At 46.0% G+C, this 16,803-nt stretch overlaps 1 long non-coding RNA gene across 1 annotated transcript; it reads left to right on the top strand.

The window, feature by feature from the left end:
• Window positions 1-863: 863 nt before the first annotated feature.
• Window positions 864-16,014, top strand: LOC140489142 (uncharacterized). Its single transcript, XR_011963088.1, has 3 exons — window positions 864-1,427; window positions 6,604-6,710; window positions 12,557-16,014. It is a non-coding gene; the product is annotated as an uncharacterized lncRNA (long non-coding RNA).
• The last annotated feature ends 789 nt before the right edge of the window (window positions 16,015-16,803 follow it).

Genomic DNA, 16,803 nt, shown 5'->3' with positions numbered 1-16,803 from the left:
CACCTCTGCCGAAAACTGCTTCCCCTTATTGACCCCTCCACCCCGCAATTGACTGAATCTATATTCCTTACGTCAGAAATTGGGTTGTCTAACCAGATGTCTCAGTCAAACCCAGTGACAAGCCATATGTCCTGTCTGTCTGAATGGGGATCCTATAAACAACATCCTTCCACCCCACACGTTTCATTCACTTTCCAGAGACAAGGCTCCAGTGACTTCATGGGGACTGCAACTTCCATAATTCCTGAGGCAGGGACCACAGGTGTATTGGGAAACACGGCACTGTATATGTACAGAATGTGGGCGGGTTTTGGCGCACATGTTTTGGGGTAATTAGTGGAAAGTATTTCACACTGTGATTGGCTAGAGGAGGGACGTATCTGCTTGTAGTATTGATCAGTTGGGGGGTCAAAGTGTCACCCCACCCTCGTGGGACCACTCTCCATCCCCAGTTCGTTGTAATGCTGGGAATAAACTAATGGGAAACAAGGAATAATCTGACCCATTCTCCCAGACTGAAGGTTCCTCTTCTGTCCAGGATCTGCCACCTCCCTTTCTGTTTCCGTTTGTTTCATTCTGCTGTTTCATTATTGACTTTCAGCAACTGAAGGGAAAGGAAGTGAACCCAGAAAGGGTGCAGAGTCGAACCAGGGACGGGAAGTGGTGGCATGGATCTGTTAACAGTAACTCCATGAGAATGAGGAGGGTGTACATTAGGGGCAGCAGAGTCAGAACGGTAGGAGAGAGTAAGTGGGCTGGAGGGTAACAGCTTTGGGGGAAGAAAGGGGAAAAAGGTATTCCAGAGAAACTAGAATTGTCTGTTCTGAATTTCTAATCTGTGCATATTCCTTTACACAGGGTGCTAGATGGTGAAGATTTGCAGGCTGAAATCTCAAAATCATGTGCAGATCGTGATTTAGTTAACCAGCATTTGAAGAACCAAAGATGGAGAATCACTCAGACAAAATCCTGCAACACTCTCCCTCCCAGCATTGTCGGTCTATCTGCACCAAATGGACTGTGAATGGTTCAAGACAGCAGCTCACTACCACCTTCTCATCCCCAATGATGGGGTATAAATGCTGGCTGAGCCAGTGATGCCCATATCCTGGAAATGGGTTCGATCTCTAGTTGCTGAACCCCGGTTGATGTTACTGCAGGATGATGAGGGACGCTGAGTGTGTCCTCCAGGAAGAGCACCATCACATTACCCCTGCCTACACCCACGTAATAACACAGCAGCATCGCTGGTATAAAAGGCAGTGAAGCCCAAAGAAGACTGAAATATAGTTCTTCAAGGTAAAGTCATGAAAGCGGATTGGAACACAGCAAGAACAGAAGACTGAGCTGGATGGTCAGCTGTTTCCCATTGAATGGTGGAGCCAGATTCAAAGGCCGAATGGCCTTCTCCTGCTGCTATCTCCCAGGTATGTATATAGTCATGGGCCCCAGGTAGGAAGAAATAGTCAGGGCAGGGATTCTGCAGGAGATTGCACTTCCACCTTAGTTTTCAGTGAGGGATGGTTTGATGGATTTTATTTAACATTTGTCTTTAACGCCAGGTTTGTGAATTTGTTTTTTTTTAACGTACAAGTTTATTCCACAATAAATAAAATTAAAGAATCGAAACTATCTGCTTATAACAGCTTTTAAAATTTCAAATGCCCTTTTAACAAAATCCTGTCTACTCCCGGACCCCATCACTTTTCAGTTACTCAAACTCCAGGGAAATATTCCTTCCCTCTCTGAACCTTTGGTTTGATTTAACTACTTTCAGTTCTCGTTCTGTGAGCTGTGACGCATTTTTCTCCCATTTCTCCTACCCAGAAGTGTTATCTCACACAGCTGAGCAACCTTCCCACCATCAACATCATTATTCCATTATTTTGTTTTTGTTAACGTACAATCACCAGCAGGAGCACACCAGTGTCATCAGTTGAATATTTCCAAACAAAGCCCATTATGGGCAAAGCAAACCATTACAAGTGACACAGTGGGAAGGGGCTAAATCAAAGTAGAGTTGGGGTTGAGGGGGTGGCGGTGGTGGTGAAGATAAAGCACTGTATCCTCTGCGGTGCCCACCTCTATCTAATGGCATAGAGAGCATTGATACACTCCACATGCCCCTCCTCCAAGGCGACCCTGAGAATATTCTTTATCCTCAATCATAGAATATAATCCCTACAGTGTGGAAGGAGAGAATTGGTCCATCAAATCCCACCAACCATCTGAAGAACATCCCGCCCAGAGCACTCCATCCCTGTAACACTGCATTTCCCATGGCTGATTCACTTAGTCTGCAAATTCTGAACACTGTGGACAATTTATGACGACCGATCCACCTAACCTGCATATCTTTGAATTGTGGGAGAAAACCAGCGCACATGGAGGGGACCCACACTATTATGGGGAGAATGTGGATACCCCACATAGGCCGTTGACCAAAGCTGGACTCTAACCTTTTACCTGGTGCTGTGAGACAGCAGTGCTATGATCACAATTTAAATCAATACAGATGAACCCTACTCCTTGTCACATTGCTGTTTGTGGTGACCTACTGCCCAGAGAGGCATCCTGAGGTTCAGAAAGTGACAATATAAATTCAGTCAACTCCAGCCCAGTTAATGTGGTTAACAACAACAACGTCAATACTCCAGCAGTGTCATCATGTACAAGGTCCACTCCTGACTCTGATGGACAGTAACTGCAGAATCAGAGTCCTGCAGTGATGTGTGAACTCTACACCACACGGAGCAGGGGGATGACCACTTCCCTGTGTACACTCACTGGGCTCTCAGTCATGTTGAGTCTCAGCAAATCCCTTGTCACACAGAGAGGGAAACAGCTCCTACCCAGTGTGAACCCGCTGGTGTCTCAGGGAGTCAGGATGAAACACTGAATCCCCTCTCATACACTGACCATCTGAATGGTCTCTCCCCTGTGTGGGCTCACTGGGGTCTCAGGGGGTCAGGATGAATCACTGAATCCCCTCTCCCACAGTGACCATCTGAATGGCCTCTCCCCTGTGTGGGCTCACTGGGGTCTCAGGGGGTCAGGATGAATCACTGAATCCCCTCTCCCACAGTGACCATCTGAATGGTCTCTCCCCTGTGTGGGCTCACTGGGGTCTCAGGGGGTCAGGATGAATCACTGAATCCCCTCTCCCACAGTGACCATCTGAATGGTCTCTCCCCTGTGTGGGCTCACTGGGGTCTCAGCAGGTGGTGCATTTGAGTGAATCTCTCCCCACATTGGGAGCAAGTGAATGGTCATTCTCCAGAGTGAGCTCGCTGGTGTTTCAGCAGATCAGAGGACTGAGTGAATCCTTTCCCACACATGGAGCAGGTGAAGGATCTAAATCCATTGTGCACCCTCTGGTGTCTCAGCAGATTGTAAGATCGAGTAAATCCCTTCCCATACGTGAGGCAGGTGAACAGCCTCTCCCCAGTGTGAATGTGTCAGTGAGTGTCCCACTGGGAGGGGTAATTAAATTTCTTCCCACAGTCCCCACATTTACACAGCTTCGCCCTGGTCCAGTTACATTGGTGTCTTCCCAGATCACATGACTGGTTAAATATTCAACAACATGCCTGACATGGGAATGATTTCTCTGAGCTAGGAATGCTGCTTTCCCCTTTTATATTACTGATAAGGATCAGGACCTGCAGAATTGGACGACTCTGCAGTTGATGTGATGTTAAAGCTGAGTTTTCCATCTGTGAACTCTCTCTCTCTGTGAAACAAGTTTTCCCTATCATTACTACAACTCCCCACACCAGCTCTCCCTTCAGCTCTCCTGAATGCCTAAATTTGGACTAATGCAAAGACCTCAGTAATGTGCTTTTCTCTCACTTGTTTCTGAAAGTAAATTGGAGCCATTTTGAATAAACGTATACACCTTACCAGCAGAACTCATGCCTACTCTGTCATTTACAATTTGTAACCTCTGGGAAATTTGTTACCATCTTCGATGACCGTTATAATGCTCTGCCCACTTCTCTGGAGCCAGGATAAGTCAATTCTAACAATTACCAATAGATTGTATCTGAACAGAATATCCCCACAACAGTAGGCGCTCTGACACTCAGTGCGCATCATTTAAGTTCTTTTTCTTAAAGCCCCTCATGTGTCTGGCAATCTAGCAATACAGTTGAAGATATTTTATACAGTAACCTTTCAGTCTCAATTGCCAGTTCCAGTCCATGAAGCAGCCAGTAACATGCCATAGTGACTTGAATTCTAACAGCAGCATTGCCTTGGCAGAAGAAATTTAGGAGAATGAAGCTGTCTTCTCTGGACTATCTAAACATGAAACACTTCAAATGAACAAAAATCTTAAAGAGATCAATATGGTAGACACAGCAAGGATGTGTGCCCTGGCTGGTGTGTCTGGAATGAAATCAGCACTAACTGTGGTATCTTTACCCAGCATCCCCTTTAGCTGCATACATGTTTAAGATTTATTTGCTGCTCTAATTCCACTCTCTTGATCACTCCCCTTTGTAACTTCTGTAATGTTGGCAGCCGTGCAAATTGATAACCTTTGATTTGATCCATCCCAAAACCTCTCTGTATCTGTGTCTCACTTTTGTTCACTGAGACCCTCATTCAATCTGATCTCTTTACAAACCCTGCCCTGATATTCCCTTCGAGTGCTCAGAATTAAATGTTCACAGAATTGTTAATGCTGAAAGGAGGCTGCTTAACTCATGAGCTCTCCAAAGGTAAGAGGGCTGAGAGGTAAATAAGAGGGGTGTGTGGGGTTGGTGGGATGGGAACTCGGAAGGCAATAGGTAGATGTAGATGGGAGGTAATGATGAGAGGGTGGAGTGGATAATTGGGAAGGAAGATGGACAGGTGGGACAGTTCAAGAGGCCAGTGTCGAGTTGGAGGGTTGGATCTGAGATAAGTTGGGGGGGAGGGGAGATGAGCAAACCTTGATGCCATGTGGTTGAAGGGTCCCAAGGTGGAAGAAAAGGTGTTATTACTCCAGGCTTCGGGTGACTGGGATTTGGCAATGGAGGCAGCCCAGAATCTGCATGTCCTTGGTGGAGTGGGGGAGGGCGTTGAAGTGGTCGTTGAGAGGGTGGTGGAGTTGTTTGGTGCATGTGTTCCAGAAATGTTCTCTGAATCAAGTTGACGTCCTGACTCCCCAATGTAGAGGAGACCACATCGAGAGCAAAGGATAAAATAGGTGAGGTATCTGGACGTGCAGGGAAATCTCTGCTGGATGTGGGAGGATCCTTTGGAGCCGTGGATTGACGTGAGGGGAAGGTGTGGGCACAGGTTTTACGCCTCTTGAACTGGCAAGCAAAGGTGCTGGGAGTGTAGGGTGGGTTGGTGGGGAGCATGGATCTAATGAGGGAGTCGCAGAGGAAATGGTCTTTGTGGAATGCTGAAAAGGGTGGGAAGGGAAATATATCTCTGATGGTGCGGTCTGATCGAAGGTGGTGGAACTGGTGGAATTGGGTTGTATCTGGGTGGAAGGTGAGAACTGGGGGGGGGGGGGTTCTATCCTTGTTGCGGTTGGAGGTGTGGGGTTCAAGAGTAGAGGTGCAGGAAGTGGAGGAGATACACTGGAGAGCATTGTTGATCACAGGGGAGGGGAAATTGTGAATCCTTGAAAGAGGAGGCAATTTGGTATGTTCTGGAGTCTTCTGCCAGCTTGCATCAAGTTTCACTGGAACACTGCAGTAAGCTTGAGACAGAGATGTTGGCCAGGGAACAGTCTTGTGTGTTAAAATTGTAGGCAACTGGAAGCTCAGGGTCTGTTTTGCAGCAGGACTTCGATCATCAGCCACCATTTCCGCCACTGCCACTGAGATGCTGCCAGACACAGGTTCTTGTCCCCTCCATTAACAGCGATGCACCCTCCCAGCAAGATCATTCTCCACTCCTTTGTCTTTCCAAATGTTCCTGTCTCTCTTTGCACTCCATCTCAACCTATTATTTACTCTTTATCCCCTATCTCCTGCAGTCCAAAGATATGCAGGTTCAGTAAATTGGCCAAGCTACATTTCCCGTAGTGTTCTGGGATGCATAGTTTAGGTGCATTATTCAGGGGAAATGTAGAGTAATAGGGTCGGGGAATGGGTTTGGGTGGGATAATCGTCGGAGGGTGGGTGTGAGCGTGTTGGGCCGATGGCCCTGTTTCCACACGGGAGCTGGGAAAATTTAGAATTCCTACAATCGGATCTAAGGAAGGGTCACAGGTACCAGAATGACCCTTGGTGTGTGAAGGAGGTGGGAACAGGAAAGAGGGAGTGGCAGCGGAAACCAAATGAAATGTATCAGTTTAGACTGGGAGGGGTTTAATTACACTCTGTACAGGTCGCTAGTCCGGAATTAGAAACTCCTGCTCCAACGTTTGCAGCAAATGGGAAAATGTCTGTGGCCCTCAGGCAATGATAGGTCCTGGGTTATGGCCACCATCTTTATTGGGGGCAAGGTACAGCGAGGTGCATGGACATGTCCTCTTCCTGGATGGGGGCGGGGCGATTTGAAGAGGAGCATTTACACATCAGACACATACCAGGGAAATAATTGTCTTTGATATTCATCTTGCACTGACTGTGAGCTTTGTCTTGTGATTTTTTTTATCAGATATTAATTTAGAATAATTGAGACCGGGATCTCAAATGTATGTTTCTACAGTCAGCGGAGTCATCAGGATCAGAATATCATTGGCATTTAACTGTGGAACGAGAAAGGTTTGTCTGTTCTGTCTGTCGAAAAGTAGCTCATATTTTTAGGTAAAAACAATGTCCTGTGGCCCAACATTTCAACTCCCCTCCCACTCAGCAAGGACATGGAGGTCCTTGGCCTCCTTCACCGCCGCTCCCTCACCACCCGACGCCTGTAGGAAGAACGCCTCATCTTCCGCCTTTGAACACTTCAACCCGAAGGCATCAATGTAGACTTCACCAGTTTCCTCATTTCCCCTTCCCCCACCTCACCCCAGTTCCAAACTTCCAGCTCAGCACTGTCCCATGACTTGTCCTACCTGCCTATCTTCCTTTCCACCTATCCACTCCACCCTCCTCTCTGACCCATCACCTTCAGCATCACCCCACTCACCTATTGTAGTCTTTTCGACATTTTCCCCACCCTCACCCTCCTCCCATTTATCTCTCCACCCTGCAGGCACCCTGTCTCTGTTCCTGATGAAGGGCTTTTGCCCAAAACGTCGATTTTACTGCTCCTCGGATGCTGCCTGAACTACTGTGCTTTTCCAGAACTACCCTATTCCAGACTCTCATATTTTTGTCAAGCAAATAGCAGAAAGATGTACAAATTCATGGTTGGATCACCCTTGGGGTATGTGCTCTGTTCTGGGCCGTGCAGCCCGGGAAGGAGATATTGGTCTGAGAGGGAACATAGATTTATCCAAACTACACCTCGACTCTTTGCAGGAACTGTCATGTTTAGATCCAGTCAACCACTTCATGACTTTCACCTGTGAACTCCTTACTTTCAATTCCCTCTAAATTTCCCATAAAATTTCTTATGGACTCATATTCCAGTAACTTTTCAGGTGGAATTTTACAGATTCTGACAATTATCTGTTCATCCAGAAATGGCTGAAGGCCATGTTGACGCTGAGTGCTGCTTGGCTCAATGAGAATGTTTTGGAGTTGGGTGAAAACTTAGGGAGATGAGTCAGGGAGACGGTGACGCTGAAACTCAGTTTTAGTTCAGGCCATTCAGAATTTCGCATGATCCCAATGGGAACAGCCAATTTGTAAGCGACACTGCGGAGTATTTGTTAACAGTTTTTAAAGTAAAATATATCAGCTTAATTAAAGATTGGGGCTATTGATTACAATGGACATGTTTGAAGTGAAAGAAGGTTGAAAGCTCTTTTAAATTCTCTTAATGGGAGTAACTAGCTGAATCTAGAGAGACATTGAGACAGGAACCCTCAGACCCGTGCCGGGCTCCTCTTGTACAATGTGGGAAATAAGGGACGCTTCTAGTGTCCCTGACGGCAATGTGTGTAGGAAGTGTGTTCATCTGCACTACTGGGAAACTGCTTTTCAGACCTGGAGCTGTGAGTGGACTCACTGTGGACCATCTATGATACTGAGAATATTATGGACAGCACTGCAGGTGAGGGTTACACAGACACAAAGGGAATGGGTGATCATCCCATCAAGTTAAAGGCTCAGCAAGGGAGTGCAGAAGTCCCCAATGATCATACCCATCTCAAACAGATACTGTATACCGGTTGGAATTCTGTTGGGGGTGAATGGGTGGGGTGGTCTCTCGGGGAAATCAGCAACAGCCAGGGTCATAACACCACAGATAGCTCTGCTGCACCGAACAGGAGGAAAGACAGTTGCAGGGCTATAGTGACATGGGATCAATGGTCAGAGTAAGGGCAGGTACTTCAATGGCCACAGACATGAATCAAGGATGGCATGTTACCTCCCTGGTGCTAGGATCTGTAATAGCATGGAGTGGCTACAGTGTGTTCTGCAGCTGGAGGGTAAATAACCAATGGTTTTGGAACACACAGATACCAACGACATCGCGAAACAAAGAGATGAGGGCCTGAAATATGTATAAAGGAAAATCAGAGGTATATTAAAATGAAAAGTAATAATGTCAGACTTCCACCCAGTGCCACGTGCTAGTGAGAGCAGGAACAAGAGGATAGATCAGCTGGATGTGTGGCTGGAGAAATGGTGTACCAGAGAAGGGTTTAGATTTTCCAGGCACTGCGACCATTTCTGAGCTAGGTGAGACTTGTACCAGCCTGACTGGTTACCCCTGGGCAGGGCTGGGAGAAATCTCTTGGTGGGGTGATTGCCAGTTCCATTGGTGAGATTGTGACTAGTCTGGCAGAGGGTTGGGAACTAAAGAGTGGCTTAGATGGGCCAGATTCACGTCAAGGAATCGGAGATAGAGTATTCGTGATGCAGGCAACAGCTCAGAAAGACAAAGGAAAGGAGAATTAAATGAGGATTGAGTCCTCTTCATCCATCAGTCCTGCCATCCCAGGGGTGAGAGTCAACAAGATAGGAAGCCTTGTAAATGTCTATGACTCTAAGTGCCTCAGCAAAATCGTGGAAATCTGCAATAAAAACAAAAAAAAAAATTGCTGGAGATCCTCAGCAGGTCTGGCAGCATCTGAAATGGTGACAGTTGCAGGAAACATTGCAGTTTTGAAGACGTTGTATAATGCCATCCCACAACGTCCACTACTCCAGGCAAAATGTCCTCAGCCCCTCCTAATGGTTCACATGTTTCAATACTGGCAGCACCCTTATAAATCTTTTCTGAACTTTTTCAGGTTTCCCAACATCTTTCCTACAGCAGGGAGACTAGAATGAAAAGCAGTCTGGGCATTCCAAAAGTGACTGAGCCGATAAACTGTACAACCGAACCATGATCTCCCAACTCCTATACTCAATGCACTGCCCAATAACAGCTAGCATAGAAAACAGCACCTTCACCGACCTGTCTACCTTCAGCCCCACTTTCAAGGAACTATCAAACCACTCTGCACAGTGTATTTGTTCGTCAACACTTCCCAGGAACTTGTTATTATGGTGCTGAGTACTATCTTCCTGAAATCAGGGAGACTAGAATTGAATGTAGTATTCTAAAACTGGCCTCACCAATGCCCTGTACAGCCACAACGTGACCTTCTAACTCTTATACTCAGTGACAGAATCCATACAGTGTGGAAGCAGCCCATTCAGCCCATGAGACCTTACCAAACATCGGAATAGCATCCCACCTGAACCATGTGACCCAGCATTACCCCCAGTTAATCCACCTAACCTGCACGTCTTTGGATTTTTTGAGGAAACCAGAGCGCCCAGAGGATGCCCGTGCAAACACACAGAGGGATAATGTGCAAACACGACAGAATGGAATCGAGCCCAGGTCCCTTTATTGATGAGTGCACAGACCAATAAAGGTCAGCGTCCCAAATGCAGTCTTCAGCACCCACTCTCCCTGAAACTCGACTTTCCAGGAACTATGCAATTCTGAGCTCTTCAGAGGGATTGAAAGTGAGGAGGAGAAAACAGGAACAGGGTTGAGTTGTAGATCTATAAAATAACTCTCTGTTCCCCCCTCTCTGTTTCCCTCCCGATCTGTTCCACCCCCCGTTCTCTGATTCTCCCCTGCCTCTGCCTGTCCTCCCCTGCCCCCATCTCTGTTCTCACCTGTGCGACCACTCTCAATCCCCGCATCCTCTCTTTCCCCCCACCCTCAGCCCACCCTCTCTGCCGACTCTCCCCTCCCTCTCACCTAGTTCTGTATAACCCAACCACAGGGAAAGGACCTTGTCTATTTGCCCTACCCATGACCGGCTGATTTTATAAATCTCTATCAGGTCACCCCTCAGCCTCCGACGCTGCAGGGAAAACACCCTATCCAACGCTGGCAGCATCCTTGTAATTCTTTTCTGACCCCTTTCAAGTTTGAGAACATCCTTCCGATAAGAAGGAGACCAGAATTGCTGGAATATTTCAAAAATTGTCTAATCAATGTCCTGTACAGCCACAATATGACATCTCAACACCTATACTACATTCTCTGACCAATAAAGGAAAGCATACCAACTGCCGCCTTCACTATCCTATCCACCTGTGACTCTACTTTCGAGGAACTATGAACCTGCACTCCAAGGTCTCTTTGTTTCGCAGCACTCCCCAAGAACTTGCTATTAACTGTAAAAGTCCTGCTAAGGTTTGCTTTCCTAAAATGCAGTATCTCACATTTTTGTAAACTGAACGCCTCAGCCCATTCGCCCATCTGATCCAGATCCCGTTGTACTCTGAGGTAATCTTTTTCACTGTCCACTACACTTCCAATTTTGGTGTCATCTGCAAACATACTAAGAATGCATCTTATGTTCTCATCCAAACCATTGATATAAATGGCAAACAGTAGTGGATTCAGCACCGATCTTTGTGACATTCCTTTGGTCACAGGCCTCCAGCCTGAAAAGCATCACTCTACCACCACTCTCTGTCTTCGACCTTTGAACCAGTTCTATATTCAAATGGCTAGTTCTCCCAGTATTCCATGAGATCTATCCTTGCGACCCAATCTCCCATGAGGAACCTTGTCGAACGCCTTACTGAAGTCCATGAAGATCATGTTCACCGCTCTGCCCTCATCAATCCGCTTTGTTACTTCTTCAGTAAACTCAGTCCAGTTCATGAGACATGATTTCCCACGCACAAGGCTGTTATTGATATCCAGGACTTAACTCTGTACATTGGGGTCTGTGTCGCCCAGTTATAGGAGGTAATATTCTGGATAACGTTCACGTACACCAGCTTTGTGTTTGTGACTGTGTATTGAATCTTGTTAATAACACCAACACAGGTGAGTTCCTTTTGAAAGGCAGTCCCTATATCCCTACCCCCTCCCACCTGCTCTGTCTCCTCAATCCCCACCGTAGACAGTAAGTACGAGGAGCTCATGGAATTTCCATGTGTGAGGTTGAGCAAATCTTCCTTTCTTTCCACTAGCCCACTATGAAATGGTAGTAGTATGCTTTCCTCTGGACCAAGAGGATCGGGTTCAGAGTTTGGTAACAGCGGCTTTGAAGAGGATGATTGGAAAACCTGCCCAAGCCACCAGGCCATACTGTCTCCCAGCTGTCCCTGCCCGAGTCTCCAAACAGAACCTTCCTGTAGTTTCTCTCCTGTCAGACACTCCCATTGCTCAGTTTGTCCAGTATTCCCTCCTGCTGCTGCTCTGATCCTGTCCCTCACTGACCTGTCCATCCTCCAGTGTCCTCCACATTCATTCATTGTTTACAATCCCATTATTTCCCATCCTCCAGCCCCAGCCCCTCAACATTATTGGGCAGCAGCTGATAACAATCCTCCAGGCTCCTGTGTGATCGAGAGCATGTTCCATAGGAAGGGAGATCAGTGCACGGGCGCAGTGCTGACTAGTTGTTGGCGTATGTGAAGGGCGGGTCAGTGCCAGGGAGGGAGGCTGTGGATGTGTGGGATTAATCTGTCATTAGCAGCTCCCTTCCTTCTTTCTTCTGAGGACACGACCCAGGGGAATAGCCCTTTGCCTGGTGTCCTGACGAGTGGTCAAAGTATCAATGGGGGAGCATTTTGCAGCAAGTTGTCAGAACTCTTATCAATAGTCAGGATTGTTATGGAAAATGACAAGGATGGGCCTCCAATTAGAGTTCTAATTTGGTTAATTTTAGTTCAACCAGATATGATTTGGCCAGTGTGTGCAGAATGGTTCTCATCAGAGAATGGGGGTTCTGGGAGATGGGGGGAGGATTCACCAACACCCTGGAGGCTCCAAGTCAAACTCATTGATTTGGTTCTTAGTTTGCAGACAGCAGCTCGGAAACTGAATTCAAGGCGAGGAGAGAGATTGTGAGAACTGGGTGTGGAGAAAAGGAGGGATGAGATTGGTTTGGATTTCAGTTAACAAGAGAGAAATTGTGAGACTGAGATTTAAAGCTTTGGGGGAACAAGGAAACTACAATTTAATACTATCATTGTCTTATAAAGTTCCATCCTGTATTAACAATGGTGACTTGTTTTCTCTGTTGTAGGGTACAGAAAGGGTGGATTTGCGGATGAGAAATTCAAATTGAATTTCATGTTCAGATCTGATAGTTACTTGATCCGTGCCGATCTGAATATCATTGGCCTTTTCATCTGGAAGGAAAGGTGTGTATTCTGTCCGTGGGCGAATATTTCAAATCTCGGTGTGACTGCAAAAGTACTGAGACACAGCCAAGTCCATGTTAACGTGCTTTGAGGCTTTGAATGGAGGCTGGTTGTCAGTGTTATCTCCGTGGCAACGGCAGTTTAAAAAGTCTAGTTCAATTCAGCACTTTATATTTAAACAACACACCCCTCCCCAACACCTCCGTGGCTCAGTCAAGTACTTGACAGGTGTTTCAGTTTCGGTGGAGTTGTCTGTCAGGATTCTCATGTGGAGGAGCCGGTGATGGAATGGGGTGGACAAAGTTAAAAATCACACGACACTAGGTTATAGTCCAACAGGTTTATTAGGAAGCACTAGCTTTCCAAGCACGATGTAATTTTTAACTTTATCAGGTTCATCTCTATGCTGACAGACTTCTTCAGATAAGTACTTCAACAATTAAATAGGCCATATGTTCCCCACGCAATAGGTTTCCTCGAGCAGTGTAAACTGCTATTCTTGCCCTGGGGATAGCTGCTCATTTGTATACCCAGTCAAAATCCCATCAAGCTTTTTGTTGATCTTTAAAGTTGTTCTAATCTCCTAGTTTCTCCTTGGTCTTTGCCAATTTGTATCCCTTCTGTTTCAATTTGGTAGACTCCCTTATTTCCTTAGACACAAATGGCAGATTACTCCTTTTCCTATAGTCCTTCCTTTTCACTAATATATAATTTTGCTGTGCACTTTGAAAAATTACTGCCTTATCCTGTTATCGTCTACTTTGATTAAGCACAGGATCTTGGGATTGGATTTAATCTTCTAGCTTGCCATCTGTGTTATAAATTCAATCAGACTTCTCACAAGTCTTTTATCAGATTACGACGGGAGGCGATGTTACCTGGGTGTTTTGGTTTTCATTGTCAGAGACCTTGGCTTTTGTAAAAAATATAGAATAGATATTCACAACAGAGAATTTTGAATGCTGTGAATGTACTACGCAGTCTAAAACCATAAATCACTGTCTCCCCTCAGTTTAAAATTGCAAAATCATGATCTTCTACACACTTCCTCACTATCTAAGTTTGGAACGCTAATCCACCTGACAATCCTGCATTTTCCGAAAATCTCCTTTAGTGAAGGTGGTGAGTTTTGGATTCAGCTTTGCAGTTATTACCGTAAGAAGATAAGCACTGGGCACAGGAGAGGTAATGCAGCCCTTCGAACCAGCTCCACCATTTAATACGGTGATGATTGAGCTCACCTCGGCCTCAGCTGGATTTTCCCGCCTGCTCTCTCTCACCCTTCATCTCATTGCGAATTAAACATCTGTATCTCTTCATTAAATTTGCGCATTGCCCTGGCATCCACCACACTTTGAATAGGGAATTCCACAGATTCACAGCACATCGAGACAAGTACATTCTTCCTCATGAGAATAGAATAGAGTCCCTGTAGTGCAGAAACAAGGTATTCGTTCATCGATTCCACACCAACGCTAAAATGAGCATCCCATTCAGACCCATTCGTTCCTGTAACCCTGCTTTTGCAATGGCTAATGGTTTAACCTGCAAATGTATAGCAAATAAGTATGGCCAATTCACCTAACCTGCACTTCTTTGGACTGTGGGAGGAAACTGGAGCACCCAGAAGAAACCCACTCAGACATGGGGAGAGCGTGTAAACTCCACCCATTCGCCTATGGCTGGAATCAAACCCAGGTCCCTGAAGCTCTGAGGCAGCAGTGCTATCCACTGAGCCACCTCTGCTACAAATCTACTTTGCCTCATTAACCTCCCCACCCCCACAATTGGTTGAATCTATGTTGCTTATGTCAGAAATCAGGTTATGGAAGCAGATGTCTCAGTAAAACCCAATGACAGCCCATATGTCCTGCGTGTCTGAATGGGGATTCTATACACAACAACATCCAGCCCACACTTTCCAGAGATAGGGCTCCAGTGGCTTCATGGGGACTACAGCTCACACAATCCCTGAGGCAGGGACTACACGTGTGAGGGGAAACCCGGCACTGCACATGTACACATTGTGGGCCGATTTTGGAGCATGTGCTTTGGGGTTACGAGCGGAAAGTATTGCACACTGTGATTGGCTGGAGGAGGAATGCATCTGCTTGTAGTATTGATCTGTCGGTGCGTTAAAGTGTCATCACACCCATGTGGGACCAAGTTCCATCCCCAACTCATTGTAATGCTTGGAATCGACCAAGGGGAAACACAGAAGGATCTGACCCATTCTCCCAGACTGAAGGTTCCTCTTCTGTCAATGATCTGCCACCTCCCTTTCTATTTCCGTCTGTTGCATTCTACTGTTACATTATTGACTTGCAGCAACTGAAGGGAAAGGAAGTTAACCCAGAAAGGGTGCAGAGTCTAACCAGGGAGGGAATTGGTGGCATGGATCTGTTTATCAGTAACTCCATGAGAATAGGGAGGGTGTACATTAGTGGTAGCAGAGTCAGAACGGTGGGAGAGAGTAAGTGGACTGGAGGATTACAACTTTGGGGGGAGAAAGGGTCAAAAAATATTCTAGAGAAACTAGAATAGTCTGTTCTGAATTTCTATTCTGTGCATATTCCTTTACACAGGGTGCTAGATGGTAAAGATTTGCAGGCTGAAATCTCAAAATCATGTGCAGATTGTGATTAAGTTAACCAGCATTTGAAGAACCAAAGATGGAGAATCACTCAGACAAAACCCTACAACACTCCCCCTCCCAGCATTGTCGGTTTATCTGTGCCAAATGGACTGCGAGTGGTTCAAGATGGCAGTTCATGACCATCTTCTCAAGGGTATCTAGAGATGGGGAATAAATGTTGGCTGAGCCAGTGATGCCCATATCCTGGAAATGGTTCTATATCAACTTACTGAAACCCAGTTGATGTTATGGCAGGATGATGATGGACGCTGAGTGTATCCTCCAGGAGCAGCACCATCACATTACCCCTGCCTACACCCACACAGTAACACAGCAACGTCACTGGAAAAAAAGGCAGAGAAGCCCAAGGAGGACTGAGATATAGTTCTTCGAGGTAAAGTCATCAAAGGGGATTGGAATACAGCAGGAACAGGAGACTGAGCTGGATAGTCAGCTGTTTCCCATTGAATGGTGGAGCAGGAACGAAAGGCCGAATGGTCTCCTCCTGCTGCTATCTCCCAGGTATGTATATAGCTATGGAGCCCGGGTAGGAAGGAGTGGGCAGGGCAGGGATTCTCCAGGAGATTGCACCTCCACATCAGTTTTCAGTGAGGGATGGTTTGATGGATGTTATTTAACATTTATCTTTAACACAAAGTTTGTGAATTTGTTTTTTTTTAAAGCAAATGTACAAGTTTATTCCACAATAAATAAAACTAAAAGAATCGAAACTATCTGCTTTTAAAATTTCAAATTCACTTGGGAACAAAATCCTGTCTACTCCTGGACACCACCACTTTCCAGTTACTCAAACTCCAGGGAAATATTCCCTCCCTGTCTGAGCCTTTGGTTTGATTTAACTACTTTTCAGTTCTCATTCTGTGAGTTGTGAAGCATTCTTTTTTCCCCATTTCTCTTATCCAGAAGTGTTATCACACACAGCTGAGCAACCTTCCCAGCACCAACATCATTATTCCATTATTTTGCTTTTTGTTAACATATAATCAACAGCGGTAGCACACCAGTGTCATCAGTTGAATATTTACAAACAAAGCCCATTATGTGCAAAGCAAACCATCACAAGTGACAGAGTGGGAAGGGACTAAATCAAAGTAGATTTGGGGGTGAGGGGGCAGCGGTGGAGATGAAGCACTGTATCCCCTGCGGTGCCCACCTCTATCTCAAGGAACCGAGAGCATTGATATACACCACATGCTCCTTCTCCAAGGACACCCTGCTGCGTCGCCTTTATCCTCAATCGTAGAATAGAATCCCTACAGTGTGTAATTTGTGACTGAAACTTTATTTTCCTGATCCTTGTGAGTGATGCCATCAGCAGAAACAGGTCCTGACCTGTGAGGAATTTCGGTTGGAGTATTTGTATTTACAAATTCATTCTCACCCTCACGTACAGTGTGAAATTGCTGTAAAACAAAAGGAATGGAATGAGTGAGAACCCACAGAAACACAAAGGCAGCGTTTGTACCTGAGCTG

Source organism: Chiloscyllium punctatum, chromosome 18 (genome assembly GCF_047496795.1).
Source record: "Chiloscyllium punctatum isolate Juve2018m chromosome 18, sChiPun1.3, whole genome shotgun sequence".
NCBI lineage: Eukaryota > Metazoa > Chordata > Chondrichthyes > Orectolobiformes > Hemiscylliidae > Chiloscyllium > Chiloscyllium punctatum.
This window is presented reverse-complemented; position numbering and strand designations above follow the sequence as displayed.